Source organism: Bactrocera dorsalis, chromosome 4 (genome assembly GCF_023373825.1).
Source record: "Bactrocera dorsalis isolate Fly_Bdor chromosome 4, ASM2337382v1, whole genome shotgun sequence".
Taxonomy (NCBI): domain Eukaryota; kingdom Metazoa; phylum Arthropoda; class Insecta; order Diptera; family Tephritidae; genus Bactrocera; species Bactrocera dorsalis.
Genome location: NC_064306.1, coordinates 63,214,009 through 63,230,924, shown reverse-complemented (window position 1 = coordinate 63,230,924; position 16,916 = coordinate 63,214,009).

The following is a 16,916-nucleotide window of genomic DNA, read 5'->3' as shown; positions in this document are numbered from 1 at the left end:
ATAAAACACCGTTAAATCATGTGTCAAAATTTCGCTTGCAACGGTGATACCCAGTTGGCAGTGGAGTGTGGATTTATGTTGTTCATTTATTCCCAAAAACAAGAGAATAGGGAGCTTTCTTCTTTGAATTCCTGGGTTTAATAATTTTAGAAAGAGTTGATTTGGTGTGAGTGCCAAGTACCTTAAAGTCTCTCTCTCGCCATTGAGCTTGTATATAGACGTTCTTTTTCGATTAAGTAAGATCAGTTTTAGTAAGATCAGATTCCTTCTCGATCTTAGAAAAGCTATGAACTGGAGATCCCATGGATATCAAATAATCCGTCTGATATGGGTTAACCATCTATAAAGAAGATAAAATATTCGAGATGTTCTTGGAAGCATTACTCTCCTAGAGATCAATGGTAACGTTCAAATGGAGATAGAGAGAACCAATTTAGGTATCTTGCTCGAAGGGCTCTCATGACACGTTGGCACCATAGAGAAAACTACTGCTAAGAGAGCAAAATTCATTTTCATGGGGGGTATTTTTTTACATGGCGGGCCCCAAACCCAGCGAACAACTCCAGGGAGAGATGATTCGCCGTCTCACTTCAGCTCGCCTTCAAACGGATATTTTTTGACTACCCGGTGGATACTTTATTTAAGACTGGAAGTCTTGAGGTGCTTGTGCCATATGTAAAAGAATTGTTTCTGGCCACACCCAAGAGAATGGCGTTCAGAGAACTTTCCTTACTCACGTGAACTTTTAGAGGCATGAACAATGACAAAATCTTTTGAGTCGACGTTACGAGTTTTCGAGAGAAAGGTTCTGTGGATGATTTATGATCCTTTGAGCATTGGCAACGGCGAATCCCGCAGTCGATAGATCGATGAGCTGTACGAGATATACGACGACATTGAAGTAGAGACAGTGACAACACTGTCGATAAAAGCACTGTAGCTCTGACGATGCAACAGCCGCCGGGGAAAGCAGAGGAAGAGGAAGACCTCAACTTGGAAAGACCAGGTGGAGAAGGACATGGCTACACTTGGAATCTCCATCTGGCGCCAAACAGCGAAAAGGAATATCGCAATACAGAAGGAAAAGGAGATTGGTAACACATGAAACCGTGGGTGTAAAAGTGGGACCAAACTAATTGGCCAGAGATCCCCCAAAGCATGCTCAATAACATAGAATATTACCACTCATTGCGTACTGGGTTAAATATGGCCGCAATGTGCATTTTGTACACTTCACTTTCGCATAGTGTATTTGACTTTGGTGGCACACAGACGATCGACATGTACGCTGCCAGCCCACTCAACCGGAAATTGGAGGTGTGCGGCAAAACATGACGTGACGTGACATTTCCTCTTCGTCAAAATGTCAAAAGTGCGCCGAACATGAAATGCGCGAAAGGCGAATTGCGTGACCGACTGACAGATGGGCGCGTGGGCGAGTGTATATTTGAGCTTTCGCGAAACTCGCATGTCGTGTCGAGAGTATGTGTGTGTGAGATTGGTGCAGTAGTATCGACAGGCGGTTGGTTCGTCGTCGGCAGTCACAGCAGGTGAGCAAGTGTAACTCGATATGCTGATTTGGCAGAACTTTGATAATGTTTCCAACTTCGCTTTGCGCGAAATGTTTGGCGTGGCTCGAAGGTACGTGGTGTACGCGTCTGTGAGTGTGTGCATTTCTCTTTGCGTGGGTGTGTGTGTGCTCGTGCATGCAGTCATATTATGGGTATCGCTGCCGATTTGACACCATCGACGTTAGTTTTGACACAACAAATCGAGTGTAGTTTTTGCTTGGCAGGAAATTTGAGGTACAATATACTGCGGTGCACGTAATTGCCGAAAAATGCACTGCAACAAATGTCGAGTATATTTTGCCGAATGCAACGTCAGTTGGATTTTGAGCATATTTGATAAAATGATATAAAAATATAACAATAAAGAACTGCGTAGAGTTATGTGCTTCTTGCTGTGATACTGTGAAGTATGGCCGAGAATAATTCGAGGTGCATGCTGCTTGGATCCCCTCTGTCGTCTCAAAATACTTGCCTTTCATCGGCCTTTTCACGCAAGGAAATAAAAAAAGTCTGGGGGCACCACATCTGTGCTATAGGGCGGCTGCGGAAGCGTTAGGATGTTGGCCTTGGTTAGGTAGCTGTTGACAAGAAAGATAATTTTAGCTGGGGCATTGTCGTGGTGCAACTTCCAATCGACTGCGATGTCTTGTCAGATCCGATTGACCTTTCGTTTGAGTCTCTTGAGGGCTTCCAGGTAAAATTTGGCGTTGACGGTTTGAACAGAAGGAACAAATTGATGGTGGATGATGCCTTTGCTCACACGAGTCACATTGTCAGTATTTGTCCAAGTCACAGGTCTCCCAGCATGATTTTCATCAGCGTCCTCTTCCTGGCCATCCAAAAAGCCTAATGCCACTGAAACACACTAATTCTTGCTAAAGCAACATCTGCGTTAGCCTGCTTGATCATATCAAACGTTTCTATCTCAGATTTACCGAGTTTCACACAGAATTTAAACGCCTATCTCTGCTCTTAGGAACGCCGCGCGAAAATGCTTGTCCTAAATCTCGAGGTGCTCGGAGACAGCCGCTCGTTCGTTAGCTAGGAACGTCCAAACCAAAACCAGTCGGTACGCGCTCGCTCCGAAATACAGTCTCGACGGAAGAAAATCAGACCAATTACTTTCCGCACAAATCCTGTAAATCTACTAGATCTTAGTAATCCCAGATGGAACCTCAATCCAGTCTAAGTCGATTTGAATTTATCGTCATATAGGACCTCAACGCTTTTGCGAATTTTAAGACAGACTTGATTTCCAATTTTGATGCTTCATCTAGTCCCTTCAACTGCGAAGCTCCTAGATATCTTAGACGAGTTCTAAATAAGCCTGGCTAGAAGCAGAGAATATGTTCCGGCGTCTCTGTCATGCTTACTTCTCTACACTTCCAGCATGTCTCATCGCTACTAAAGCCCATCCGGATAGCTTATGATACCAGTAAGTTGTGACCTCTTACTAGGCCACATATGTATTTCGAGTATTGGTGCGATAGCCAGAGAGATGAAAATCATGAATCTTTAGTGTTATTTGCGTGCCTTCTTTAAAAGTAGCGGTAATATTACGTAATCTGAGAACTGGCCTTCATAGTATTCGGTTTGGATTAAAAAGAAACTGCAATCAAGATATGTTTTTGGAATGAATACTAGATTTATGTGTGGAGAAAGAGTAACGAATACTGCACATAAATGTCTCGACTCGACGACGATGAGAGTATTCTGGTACTGTTCTGCGAAATCCTTATTCTTTAACACTACACACTATGTATAACCGTCGGTCGGTCTAGTCCTAACACACAATACTTTTCCAGTTCAGTTGCTTCTATCCTATGCGAGCTCACGCTAGTTGTACATACAATGTACAGATAGGTCGCTATATACTTGGGTGCATTTGCTACCGTTGTCTATCCAAGGGTCTCGAATCGAAGGAGCTTTCTTTCCAAGCGAACGCTAAGACCTAAGGTTCGTTGGATTTTTATGCGCTTAACTACATATATTTGATTGATTGATCGATAAATGAAGAATGAACCACGTCCTTAGTTCTATTGTGCCCTCTCATAAATCAAAAAGACATACCTTGCCCCAGCATATTGATAAAGTCCAATATTTCGCTGGGTGTTAGCGAAGCGATGTGAAACCTATTTGGAACATGGATCCAAGGGTCTTAAACCTGGCAACCGGCAATTTACGCAAGAAGACAGGCCCATGTTATGTTAATGCTTCTTCATATTGTAGTTGCCAGGCGATCTATAGTCTGAGTTTATCCCTATGGAGATTGATTGAATGTTTAAACTTACTGAGGTTGTACCCCTCCATTAGCAACATGCTATGTAATTGTTGCCAAATGCCTCCTTCTTCCTTGCAGAACAGACGAGCTCATCAGCAAGTTCATTCTCGGCTATACCTTTGTGACCGGGCACCCAAATGTGGTGCACATTGTTACGCTCCGCTAGGTTATTCAGCCGTCAATCGCGATTAGATCTCATGGGAAGATCGCTAAGTATGGTTATACGTTCGATGCGATAGTTGTGTTGGAGATTTCTCTCAATGCACCGACTTATGGCAAAGACTTTTGCCTGAAAAATGAACGGAAAACTTCCAGAAACAGAGGTATGGAGAGCTTGGTGCGTGGTTCTGCGACCTCTGCACTGATTCCCTTTGACGCTTTCGAGCCGTCATATTTAAGTCGCCGTAAAGCTCATACAGTTCGTGGTTTCATCTTCTCCGATATTCATGGTTCACACCGCGTCGGAACCGTCGGACACTTCTCTCGAACGTTTTCTTCCAGTGCATGCCGAATAGCAAACGTCAATAATATTACTTTGTGGCAGGTGTGTTGTTGCTATTATTTATCGCGTGCTACAAATCAGTGGCCAACAAAAAGCCTACAAAACAATTTCGACTTCGCGAATTTTTGGAAATTGCAATCGAAATTTTAAGTGCGCCATTGTGGAAGCGTGAAACACACACATACACACATATAAAGTGTGCGTGTATAAGAGAGTGTGTGCATTTCAAATTGACAGCCATCACTACCACAACAACACCAATTTAATGGCATCTGCTGTTTGTCGATACGCGCTGACAAGCGATTTGACATGCGAGACCCGGTGAAGGCCTCCTCGGCGATGGCAGTAACTGGTGCCAACGGCGGAAGAGGTGAGTACCCACACACACACATATGTATGTATGTAGTTTAATGGGGATCAGCAGGGGGCTTATGCGCGCTATTAACCCGCTGAAAACGTGACTAAAATGGAATATGAGAATATTTCGATAAAATGTGGCAAATATGAAATGTTTGATTGCCACGTCGCAACTAAGCGCAATCTAACGGTGCCTATTAATAAAAATACATTTCGGTGGATTACAACAAAAACAATAGAAAAACATTAAACAAACATGAACTTTTTATGGTTGCGGAGCGCGGTTGAGCGGGCAGAGACTGTGAGCGCGCAGTGGCGCGGCAACCTTCAACTGCTGTCATTACTGGTGGCAATAATGTGGCCGGAAAAACTTTTGTGTTAGCAGTATGCCAAACCAGTATGTAAACAAATTGCATGCTTCAGCTAGCCTGACACGCCTTGAACTTGCCGGGGAAGTGTTTTTGTGCTTGAAGTCGATTTGGGAGCTGACTCTTGTGTGTGTGCCTCATATGGAGGCATACATACACTTCCTCTTTCATTTTACAGTTATTAACTTAATTTTTTCGTTAACTAATTGTAAGTACCGTTACGTCAATGACAGCGCGTCTTTAACACTCTTGTAGCCAAGTATTTAGTTTGCAACGCTCTGTTAGTCTTTGAGACGTGGGTGCAGCAGCTTGCGTGAGCCACCTTAACTACTGACAACCGTTTCACTGCGCAATTGGTCAACCACATCAGCGCTGTTGCAAGAAAGGGCTCGTCTCGTGGCAGTCGTCTGCGTAGCTGTCAGCTTAAGTACAGCAAGAAGAAGAAGAAGAGGCATGTGTTGCAAAAGCCTTCTGAAGTTGGAATGACAACTTGATTGGCTGATGGAGTCATTGAACAGCAGTCGCCGTCGAATTTTTTTTTTTTTGTTTTGAGGGGAAGTTTTTAAGAAAGGTATGAAACGGAAGGATGTGTCGTCAATAGGGATACGTACATATGTAAAGGGTGATTTTTTAAGAGCTTGATAACTTTTTAAAAAAAAAAAACGCATAAAATTTGCAAAATCTCATCGGTTCTTTATTTGAAACGTTAGATTGGTTCATGACATTTACTTTTTGAAGATATTTCATTTAAATGTTGACCGCGGCTGCGTCTTAGGTGGTCCATTCGGAAAGTCCAATTTTGGGCAACTTTTTCGAGCATTTCGGCCGGAATAGCCCGAATTTCTTCGGAAATGTTGTCTTCCAAAGCTGGAATAGTTGCTGGCTTATTTCTGTAGACTTTAGACTTGACGTAGCCCCACAAAAAATAGTCTAAAGGCGTTAAAATCGCATGATCTTGGTGGCCAACTTACGGGTCCATTTCTTGAGATGAATTGTTGTCCGAAGTTTTCCCTCAAAATGGCCATAGAATCGCGAGCTGTGTGGCATGTAGCGCCATCTTGTTGAAACCACATGTCAACCAAGTTCAGTTCTTCCATTTTTGGCAACAAAAAGTTTGTTAGCATCGAACGATAGCGATCGCCATTCACCGTAACGTTGCGTCCAACAGCATCTTTGAAAAAATACGGTCCAATGATTCCACCAGCGTACAAACCACACCAAACAGTGCATTTTTCGGGATGCATGGGCAGTTCTTGAACGGCTTCTGGTTGCTCTTCACCCCAAATGCGGCAATTTTGCTTATTTACGTAGCCATTCAACCAGAAATGAGCCTCATCGCTGAACAAAATTTGTCACCGAAACACATTTCGAACCGAACACTGATTTTGGTAATAAAATTCAATGATTTGCAAGCGTTGCTCGTTAGTAAGTCTATTCATGATGAAATGTCAAAGCATACTGAGCATCTTTCTCTTTGACACCATGTCTGAAATCCCACGTGATCTGTCAAATACTAATGCATGAAAATCCTAACCTCAAAAAAATCACCCGTTATAATTTGGGTGCTTGGAACATATTGGACCTATACGTCCTACTTTCAAATACGACCTTAAATACCATTTTTGTAGGCAACGTTTAATGTAATGATCCGATCCAGCCAGCACTACACAGAAGTCTTAAAAGGTAAAGACTGAAGGATCATCTAAAAAATCCATCATTTAGACAGTTATCTAATTATCTTTAAAGCTCTTCCTCATAGACTTACATTTATATCCTTCTTCTTTCTAGATATAGATATATATATATATATATTCTTCTTCTAGATACAGCTTACGCGGTTACAGTACGCCAATAGTTTTTCCTTTTCGCTGTTCGCCGCTAATTGGAGATGCCAAGTGTAACCATGTTCTTCTCCACCTGGTCTTCTCAACGAAGTGGAGGTATTCCTCTTTCTTTGCTTCGCTCGATGGGTACTGCGTCGAATACTCTCAGAGCTGCAATGTTTTCAAACATTCAGACGACAAGACCTAGTCAAAATGGCCGCAGTCTCTTAATTCGCTGAACTTTGTTAAAGTCGTCGTATATCTCGTACAGCTAATTGTTCCAACGACTGCGGCATTCCCCGTTTCCAAGGCACAAAGGACCATAAATCTTCCACACAACCATTCTATCGAAAACTTGTAACGCCGACTCATCAGATGTTGTCATCGTTCATGCCTCTGTGACTTGCAGAATTTGCTCTTTGTTCGTCGCGACAGGACTTTACTTCTCAATACAAGATTTCACTAAGTTAAAAAATTCCTAAAACTCCGCGTAATCTCAGAAACTATTTATCAGATAAACATCAAATTTTCGAGAGTTTTTCTAAACGTATCTGCCTATATTAGAAATATTAGAAATATAATCGATTTTTGCACAATCGCATGACCCTTTAAAGGATGCAATAGGGAAATGATCAGCTCGAGATCTGAAAATAATCCAACATTCAGCTAATACATATATTTGGAAACACATTGGACCGGCCTAAAAAGGGAAGCATAAAGCACTTTTAAGAAAATTTTCAAAGAAGAAACTAAATGATATTTCAGTTTATTAAAACTAAACTCCAAGAAACGGTTAACAAATTAAGCAAGTGTGTGACAGTATTGCTCACAAGCACAAAAATACAGCTCTATATATCTATATAAATATATTTATATGTATATAATATATATAATTGTGTTGTCAAAGCAAAATTTTCCTTATTTCGCAAAGCCACGTCTGAACTGGGCTGATAGACAATGAGGGCAAAATTTTTATTTATTTTTTCACACACACACAATATTGTGCAATATTTTGTAAACATTTCCAAAAAATGTGGCAAAGTTGACTTCCCTTTCATTATAAAACAGAGCAAAGGGAACAAAAGGAGGCGACTTTATTGAAAAGTCAAATGGAGTTCAATATATTTATATAACTATCATGTAAGTGTATGTGTGAGACTGCGAATGCACTCGTTTTTGGAAAATGAAGATGTTACCATTTCATTTATTGTTTTTTGTTTTGTATTGACAGGACAATAAGCAGGACATTGGACATTCAAAGGAAATTCAATGGAATCACACCTACAATAAAAAGTGTGTGTTCGAACGCATATGTGTGTGCGTTATAGTCACAGTTGGTTGCCTTGCTGCCGCAGACAAGCCGGAGACCTGTACAAATTAAATGGTCAAACAGAACAAATATTTCGGACAATGCCAAGACATGCCAGGACACGCCAACAAAATAGTCACTGATTGTATCAAAATCCTTGTTATACTTGTTAATTTATTATATTTTTTACGGTAGAAACTATTTGAGAGCCTTTACTGGCAATTGTTGCTGGCAAAATGTAGGCGGTGCCTTTGGTGCTGTGATCGAGGCAAAATACTGTCAACAATTGTTGAAAACTCGGTCAACCAGCGGTAGGCGTACGTTTGTCCATCCGCCTGCGTTGCAGTGTTAACACTAAATCTATTATGCAATTTCGAAGAAAATACTCAATTATTTTGAAAAAATATATAATTTTTTTCTATAAAAAAATAAAAGAAACTTGGAAAAAACTTAAAAAAATTTTCAACTAGAAAAAAATTATATTTGTCTATAAAAATAGACTATTTATTTGTGAATGTGGCATGTATGGCAAACAGTTGTAGGCGGCAACCACTTTGATATCACTTGCATGATATATTTTTTTGCTTTTTTTTTGGTGTCTTTGCCAGCTGTAGTGGCAAGTAATTTGTTGCTCGTAAATGTTTTGGTATTTATTTGGAATTTTGTTGACAAAATATTGCGCTGACATGCCGCCTTATACAAATATGCCACTATAATGACTTTCGTATTTTAGACAGGCTGTTGTTGTTGCCTATCGAATTAGTAATGGGGTACAGAAGAGACACGCGGACGCCCGTCGCTGGCAAATTGAAAAAGATTTGAGTTTTTCTGCTTAGTTGCTTATACATTTTTGTTTGAAACTTTTTTTCAGAAAAATTTTGTTTCAATTTTGTAACTTTATTTTAATTTTTAAAGTTTCTTTAGTTTTTTCTTCTTCTTTTTTGTTGAAATTATGATTTCTTTTCATTTTTCGAATAACCTTCAATTTTTATTTTTGTGTCGAACAATGTTAAAATTTTATTTATTTTTTTTTGTTGTTTTCGATCTCAATTTTTTCTATTGATATTTTAATATATATATTTTTTTTTTAATTTACAAATTTTTTAGTTTTTCTAATTTTTCTAATTTTTTTTATTTTTTTATATTGTTTTTTTTTTAAGTTTTCGAATAATGCTTGATCTTTATTTTTTTGTTTTCCTTAAGTTTTCTATTATTTGTGAATTTAGCTTTAAATTTTTTTTTAATTTTTTATATGCATTATTTCTATTTTTCGAATAATTCGTATATTACTTTTGTTTTGTTTTTTTAATCTTAAAATGTATTTACTTTATGATATTTTAATACTTTTTTTTTGGAATTTCAAAATATTATGTTATTAGTATTGATATTTTTGTATTTTTTTAATTATTTTTTTGTATTTTTTAAATTTTGGTATTTTTTTTTAAATTGTTTTTTTTTTTGTTGTATTTTTTTTTAATCTTAAATTTTGTTTTTATTTCGTTATTTTTTACAATTCGTTTTTTGCTTAAATTTTTTAATAATATTTTTCATCTCTTTGTTTTTTTTTCAATTATTTTGGATTGTTTAATTTTCCTTTTTTTCTCCTTTTAGTGAATTTTTCTGTTTTTTTTTGAAATTTTAAATTTTTTATTTTTCGAATAATTTTGAATTTTTATTTTTTTTTTATTTTATTTTAAAATGCCTTTTTATAACATTTTAATGATTTTTTTATTTTAGAAATATGTCTTTAGTTTTACTAATTTTTGAATTTCTTTATGATTGTTATAGTTATTTGTATTTTTTAATAATGCTGAATTTATATTTTGACTTCGATATTTCTTACAATTTGCATTTTTTTATTATTTTTCGATGTCTTTATTGTATTTTTTCCCAAATGTTTTGGTTTTGCTGTAGTTTTCTATATTGCTACAATTTTACTTTTAATTTTTTTTTTAATTTATTTGTGAAATTGTTATTTTTCGAATTGTTTTAATCTGTTTTTCGAATATTCATTTAAAAATTTTGTTTTTTGGAAAATTTATTTTTGAAACTCTTATATGTTAAAACTAAAAACTCAGAATTAATCGAAAAATGCAGCATTTAAGTTTTAAGTTTCTACTTTTCTGGTTATATGTTTTTTCTGAAAATTAATTTTGCGTTTTTTTTTAATTTTTTCTTGCTGCATTTTTCAAAGTTTTTAAGTTTTGTTATTTCGTATTTGAATTTTTGAGATTTTTTTCAATGTTTTTTTTGTGAAATATAATAACGAAAATTTTTTCTATGTCTCAGAAATTTTTTCTTAATGTTTTGTTGTATTTTTAGAATAGTTTAGAATTTTAAGATTTTTCTTTGTTTTTCAATTTATTTATAGAATTTTTTGAGAAATTAAATTTTTAAATTTTTTTTCAATGACTTTTGAAACATTTTTAAATCTATATTTTTTATTGTATTTTCGGAATAATTTTGAATTTTATTGTGCTTTTTTCAAATATTTTCAATTTTTTTTTGAATTTTATTGTGCTTTTTTTCAAATATTTTCGATTTTTTAGATTTTCTATTTTTTGTGAAATTTTTCTTAAAAATTTTTGTGAAATTTAATTTTGAAAAATCTTATTTGGTTTTATATATATATATATTAATTGAATGGATTATTTATTTTTATATTTTTTAATTTTGTTTAACCCCTTCTTCTTCCAGTTTTATTTTACGAATAGTTCTGAATTTTATTTTCACTTTTTTGCTGTAAATTTGTTTATAAAAGTTTCTTGAGAAATTTAATTTTAACTTTTTGTTGAATTTTTTAAATTTCATTTCAATATTATTTTAAATTTTTGGCGTAAATGTTTCCCCTAATCCCCCTTTAAATAATTTCCCCCCCATTGGACCTACCACTGTGCCCTGTTCGCCTGCCGTTGATCGCCTTTTGATGTCACCAAATCTTCAATGCATTTATTTCAATCACTTATAGCTGTTGTTGTTGTTGTTTTTGCTGTGACTCTTTGAGAAATTAACACCTTGTACAACATTGCATTGTTACCTCATAAATTTTCCACAAAAACACCAGCGCGCTTGCCACTCTTTAAGCATGTAAGCAAACGTGCAACATGCAGTTGCAATCAAAAATTCGGCAGCATCAATGCAACACACGCCTGCAACGGCAACACAACAAAGTACGTGACTTTTGGCGTTAAATGATTTGAAAGTGTCTGTGTGTGTGTGTGGCACCATAACTCACATGAGCAGATGCAACCAAAACTCGCGTCCGCGTCAAGGCGAGGCAAGCAAAGATTGCGGCACGCATTCAAGCGCCGCAGTGGAGCACACTAACTGTATATAGTATGTATGTATAAAGTGTGGCAACAAAAATGTTTGTAAGTGTAAGTGTGCCCCCTTTGCCTGCCACGCGCCAACATAGTTACACACCGGCCGTGCCCCAGCCGTAGAGCCCCACAAGCGCTTGCCAACTCGCTCGCTTGTGCCGCTTTGGCAGGGGCGCATCACCTTCAGCTTCTAGCGTTGCTAGTTGCAGCTATGATTTATAAATTACTCACTTAAGTGGCAGATTTGTTTAATGCGCTCGAGTGGCGCTGATCGTGGCACGATCGTGTTGCTTCTGCCACGCTGCTGCAAAAGAGTTGTCAACATTAATTTAATGGCAAAGAACATGGTTTCAGGGATTGACTTGTTGCTGTTTGTTGATATTTCACGCTCTTTATTTGATTGCTCACTTAATGCTCGAAATGGTTCCAAAGTGTTTTTGGAAGGAGCGCAATCTTAGCTGCTTTGTCAGCACGTTAATAGTAGCGTGGCGGTTCATTTGTTTGGAGGAGATGCGATCATTTATAAAGAGCGAGTCTTCATAATCAGACAAGCACTTTGCTACATATGCTAATGAGCTTTATTTGGTATTGTACTTGTAGTTGTTACAAGTTAAAAAATAAATTTACTTAAGATTTTATATTAACTTAACTCTTCTTTCGACAAAATATTCCAATTTTCCAAATTTTCAATTGTAATAGATTTGCGATGATATCTGAAAAATTATAAAAACTTCAGGCGGTTTAATGCAATAATTTCTAGTTTTCTAAATACCGCAAATAAACTGAAAATAAAAACTTTCGAAAATTCAATCGATTGCTCAGAATACTGAAACAAGTAGTGTCATAGAACATGGCAGAAAAAATCCTTCGACATGGCCTGAGAGAGAACGAAATTATACCAAGAAGCTACGCTTTCGATTAAAATCAATGAAGGGCCAGTTCTGACACTCAACTATCGATCTGCTAGCTAGCTAGCGGGCGCTGATGATATTGACATCATTGGACTCAACAACCGCATAGTTAGTTCAGCTTTCTCCAAAATGGATAAGGCAGCGAAGCAAATGTTTCAGGTAGTGAACGCTGGCTAGATCATGTCGTCCGAATGGGCGAAAACACTCCAGCTCTGAAAGTATTCGACGCAGTACCCGCTGGGAGAAGCAAAGAAAGAGGAAGACCTCAGGAAAAGGACCTGGCTTCACTTGGAATCTCCAATTAGCGCCACCTTGAGAAAAGAAGAAACGACTGGCGCGCTGTTGTTAACTCATCTATAACCTCGTAAGCGGTTTCTACGCCAGTAAAAAAGAAGGAAAAGACCAGCACGCTGTGAGAAAGCTCTAGCAGCCGTAACTGATAGTATACGCGGAGACCGTGGAGAGTTGATTCGTCGCCGTTCGCCACAACTCAGACCGACAAATGGAACAACTTGGTGCATTTTGCGTCGATATTTTGAATTAAAAGAGTAAAAACACAGCTTGTACAAAAACTGAAGCCGCTCAAACTTTCCAGGCGAAAATATTTCGTTCTATGGGCTCTTGAAAAGTTCCAAGAAGATCCGACGTTTTCGAGTCAAATTTCGTTCAGCGACTAGGTCGTGTGGTAATAAATATTCCCCATTAGGTTTGAAGTTTTTGAATTTTTCTTTAAAAAGGAAGGGAACTTCGGAAGGGGTCAATCTTTATAAAAGACTTAGTACTTGGAGTTTCTAATTCTTATCAATTTAAGTATTTTATTGTCAAATGAGTGCCAGTGAGAGAGAGCGTCGCATTTGCAGAGCGATTACGAATCCAAAGCCGACGGCAAGAGTGCCAGCTGAAAATACAGTTGTTTATGTGAGGACATTATTATATTTGTATAAAATGTAAATCTTTATTTCAATAAGTCTTTATATAATTCACATAACACATGCCTACAGAGCCAACAAAGCTCATTTTCCACCAAATCCACTAGAGAGTGCGCCTAAGCTGCCGATAGCATGACAAGAGAACATGACGTAGAAAACATAAATCACCAACGACAACAAACAAACCCTCAAGCAATACACTAACACCAACAAATACAACACACTTTGCACGAAAGCCATTAACAAACGGTGGCTCAAAGGCTCAAACCCATAACCGACGATGATGACAACAAACCTCGCTGATGTCTCAATAAATGGAGCGCATGATGCAAGCAGCACAAAGGCGAAGGGATGCTGTTGTTGCAAGCAGCACAATTGACAATTCGTTGCAACAAACAAAAAGCAGAGCAATGAACAACAACAACACGAAGCAGTAGATATCAAATAAATGGGTACAGTTATTATAGGAAAAGTGTCAAAAGGATTCCAACAATGGAGCGAAGAAAATTTGCTGCAGAAAAAACGGTGCAGGCGAAGGACGGACAAAAGGAAACGACGCGCACTGACAGTGTGACTCCGCATTGTCTGGCGAAGACGACTAAATGCTGGCAAAGATAAACATTTAGATGAGTTATTGTTGTAGTTGGATTGAATGTCGTTGTTGTTGTTTTTAAATGCAATGTTGTTGTTGCAGCGCAACGTCTTATTGTCTGCCTGCAACGCTAAGCGCATCAAAGGGGCTGATCATGTTGCATATAAACAGCGTAGCGCCTATGAATAGGCTTCCCTGTTACCTAAGCACCCAATGATATCCTTCTTGATATTCAGCGAATGCAGCCTCAACGCAATGCGCATGTCAAATGTGCAACGAAGGTAAAAAAACAAAAATAAATCGAAATGGTTATAATAGATTTTCGCATAAAAGTCAATATTTGAGAGATGTGAATGAGAGAGTGCTGCTGCAGCAAGGATAATAAGGATAACAGGGGTGTCATGTTATCCGCTGTGTCAATGTGGCAACTGACTGCTGCAGCAGCTAGCTGCAACAACGCTACACACGCATGCAGCGCATCGGAAATTAATGTCCTTTCGCTCTTGAATAAGTGATTGAGAAGCATTCGTGTGCACGCGTGTGTGTGTGTGCGATTGTCAATGTAATCGTCGACAAATATTTGTATATGCGCCCTTTGTGGCAAAAACAATGCGTTTTCGCTTGCACGATTTTTCGGTGTGACGCGCTATGCGTGATCATGCTGTTGTTGTTGTTTCTTATATTGTTGTTGTTGCGCATATTGTTGTTGTTGTAAGATAAATTATTGTTCTCATTCATTTTCGAATTCCTGCTTCCAGCGACATTTCAATGCGCTGCTGTGCATTTGGGCTAAATTTTTGCGCAGCGACAAACTATACAGTTAGCTGCGTTCGGTGTCGTTCGGGCGCTGCATTGAAAGCATTATTGACAGTTGACAAGTTTTGAGCAAATCCAATGAAATCGAAAATATCCAAATTGATCGAAATGTCAGCGTTGTGATGACTTTATTTCTAAACGCTTGTCAATGAGCGAAAGTGCCACCGGAACTGGGTAACGGTAGTGGTGTGAGGAAGGTACTGTTTGACGGCGGTGGAAAACAAAAAATCCATAAAGGTATAATGTAACAAGGTAAACAGTTTTAAAGTGATTAGAGAAATTAATCCAAAATGCATAGGTACGTCTGTGTTGTTGATGTATTATGTAAGATGTCTAACGGTATTTTGAACAGTAGTTTTGGCTTATGACATTCGCTTTCAGTATGAATGCTTTGAGCTGAAGAAATTCTGATGCAGTGCTTGTATATACTTATGTATATAAGCATACAGATATTAAACTTTCTCGGAATATGCCTTTAATCCTCCAAAAATTCTGATAAAAACTAGAACCTGATGAAACTGAGAAGAATTACAATCCCATACAGATTCATCTCCTCTATTTCACCCTTTTTAAATGAGTAGTTTTCTTCTTAAGTCAACACGTGACTTGCGAAGTAAAGCCTTTTGGTAATATTTCAAAAAGCTCGAGGAATCATGTTTTACTATCTGCAGAGCTGGAATAGTCTGTGGTACACAAAAGGCCTTTACAGTTTTCTATCCATAGACATTTTTTCCATAAAATTACATAATCTTTCGAGTTACCATCAAAAACTTAGATTTTTAGGATTTCCTCTCATAAAATAGATGAATTTCCCACAACGCCAAGTCATATTAAGTTTTGCTAGATCAGTCTGGTAGGCTAATGAGCTAGGCATAGATCAGTTTAGGCCCCTAGCAATACCAGATGGAGGGCCGTTACCTAATCCATTAAGAGGTGTTATCCTTTAGTATGCCAGCGCTTAACGCAAATGTCAACGGGTTCTCTAGCTTCACGAACGCTAACAGTTTCTCATGCCGTGTGAGGGTACATGAGTACAAGAGATGTTCCATTGCTTTCCTAGGGCCCTTCCTTGACATTTCCTGCGATCTTAACGATCTTTCAGCCCCATTTTACAGACGTGTCATCAGACTGTGACCAATGAGTATTCCAATCATGTTTCCGCAGTCCCTTATATCGACTTACAAAGGACTTTTACAGATTAGCACCCCAGTGGAACATTTCATCGAGTTTTGACCTTCTTTGCCAAGTTGTCGAGATAGCCGTATAGACAAAGTATGGGTTTACCAATCACGGTCATGTTTTTAGATGAAATTTCGTTCTCTATATCATTGCCTCGATACATTCCTGTTTAAGCTCTTTTACCGATACAATACAATATTCAACATCGGAGACGAAGCAAACGATCTCTTTGGAGGATATTTTCGGAGCGTAAAAATCAGGTCAAAATAAATATTTAGAACTGTCAAATCGGCTGTAAACGGCTTCAAGCTTCTCGTACGATTCCGAAGTGAACACGGGATTCACGGAACTTCAATTTCTTTAGGGCTTATATATTGTAAGACCTTTCTCTAGCATTCAATATACATATTAAGCAATGAACTATTGGCTGTTCTCCATGGATTTTTTGACTTCCCTTTCATAAAGCCCTTGACCATAAGAGCGAAGTCTTAAGTTTTTTTTTTTTTGAATAGGAGGGGGAGCCCTCAGTCAGGAGATCTCCGCCAACTCTTATTTAGCTCAAAGGGTGGTTTAGCATTCATTCCGATTGTCAAGTGACTATACACTCTCTGAGCTAGCTGACTGTACGAACGAACGATACTAGTTTCTCTTACCATGCGTATGCTAGTCAAGACATGACCTCATTAGCACTAGATTTAAACTGGAAGCTGGATGGGTGCCCGGTCACAGCAGAATGGCCGAAAACTGCAAAGCTAATGAGTTTTCTAAGGAGGGCATTCTAACTCTAATTTATCCGATCGGAAACGAGTTGCTTTCGGATGTCCTTGCCACAATTACAGACTTCTTACAGGACACTGTCTAACATATTTAAAGTCGGATTTTGTCAGACACTCATTGCCAAAGCTATATAGAGGAAGACGAGATAGAATCTTCTTGTCTTTTTCTGGCTTTTACCAGA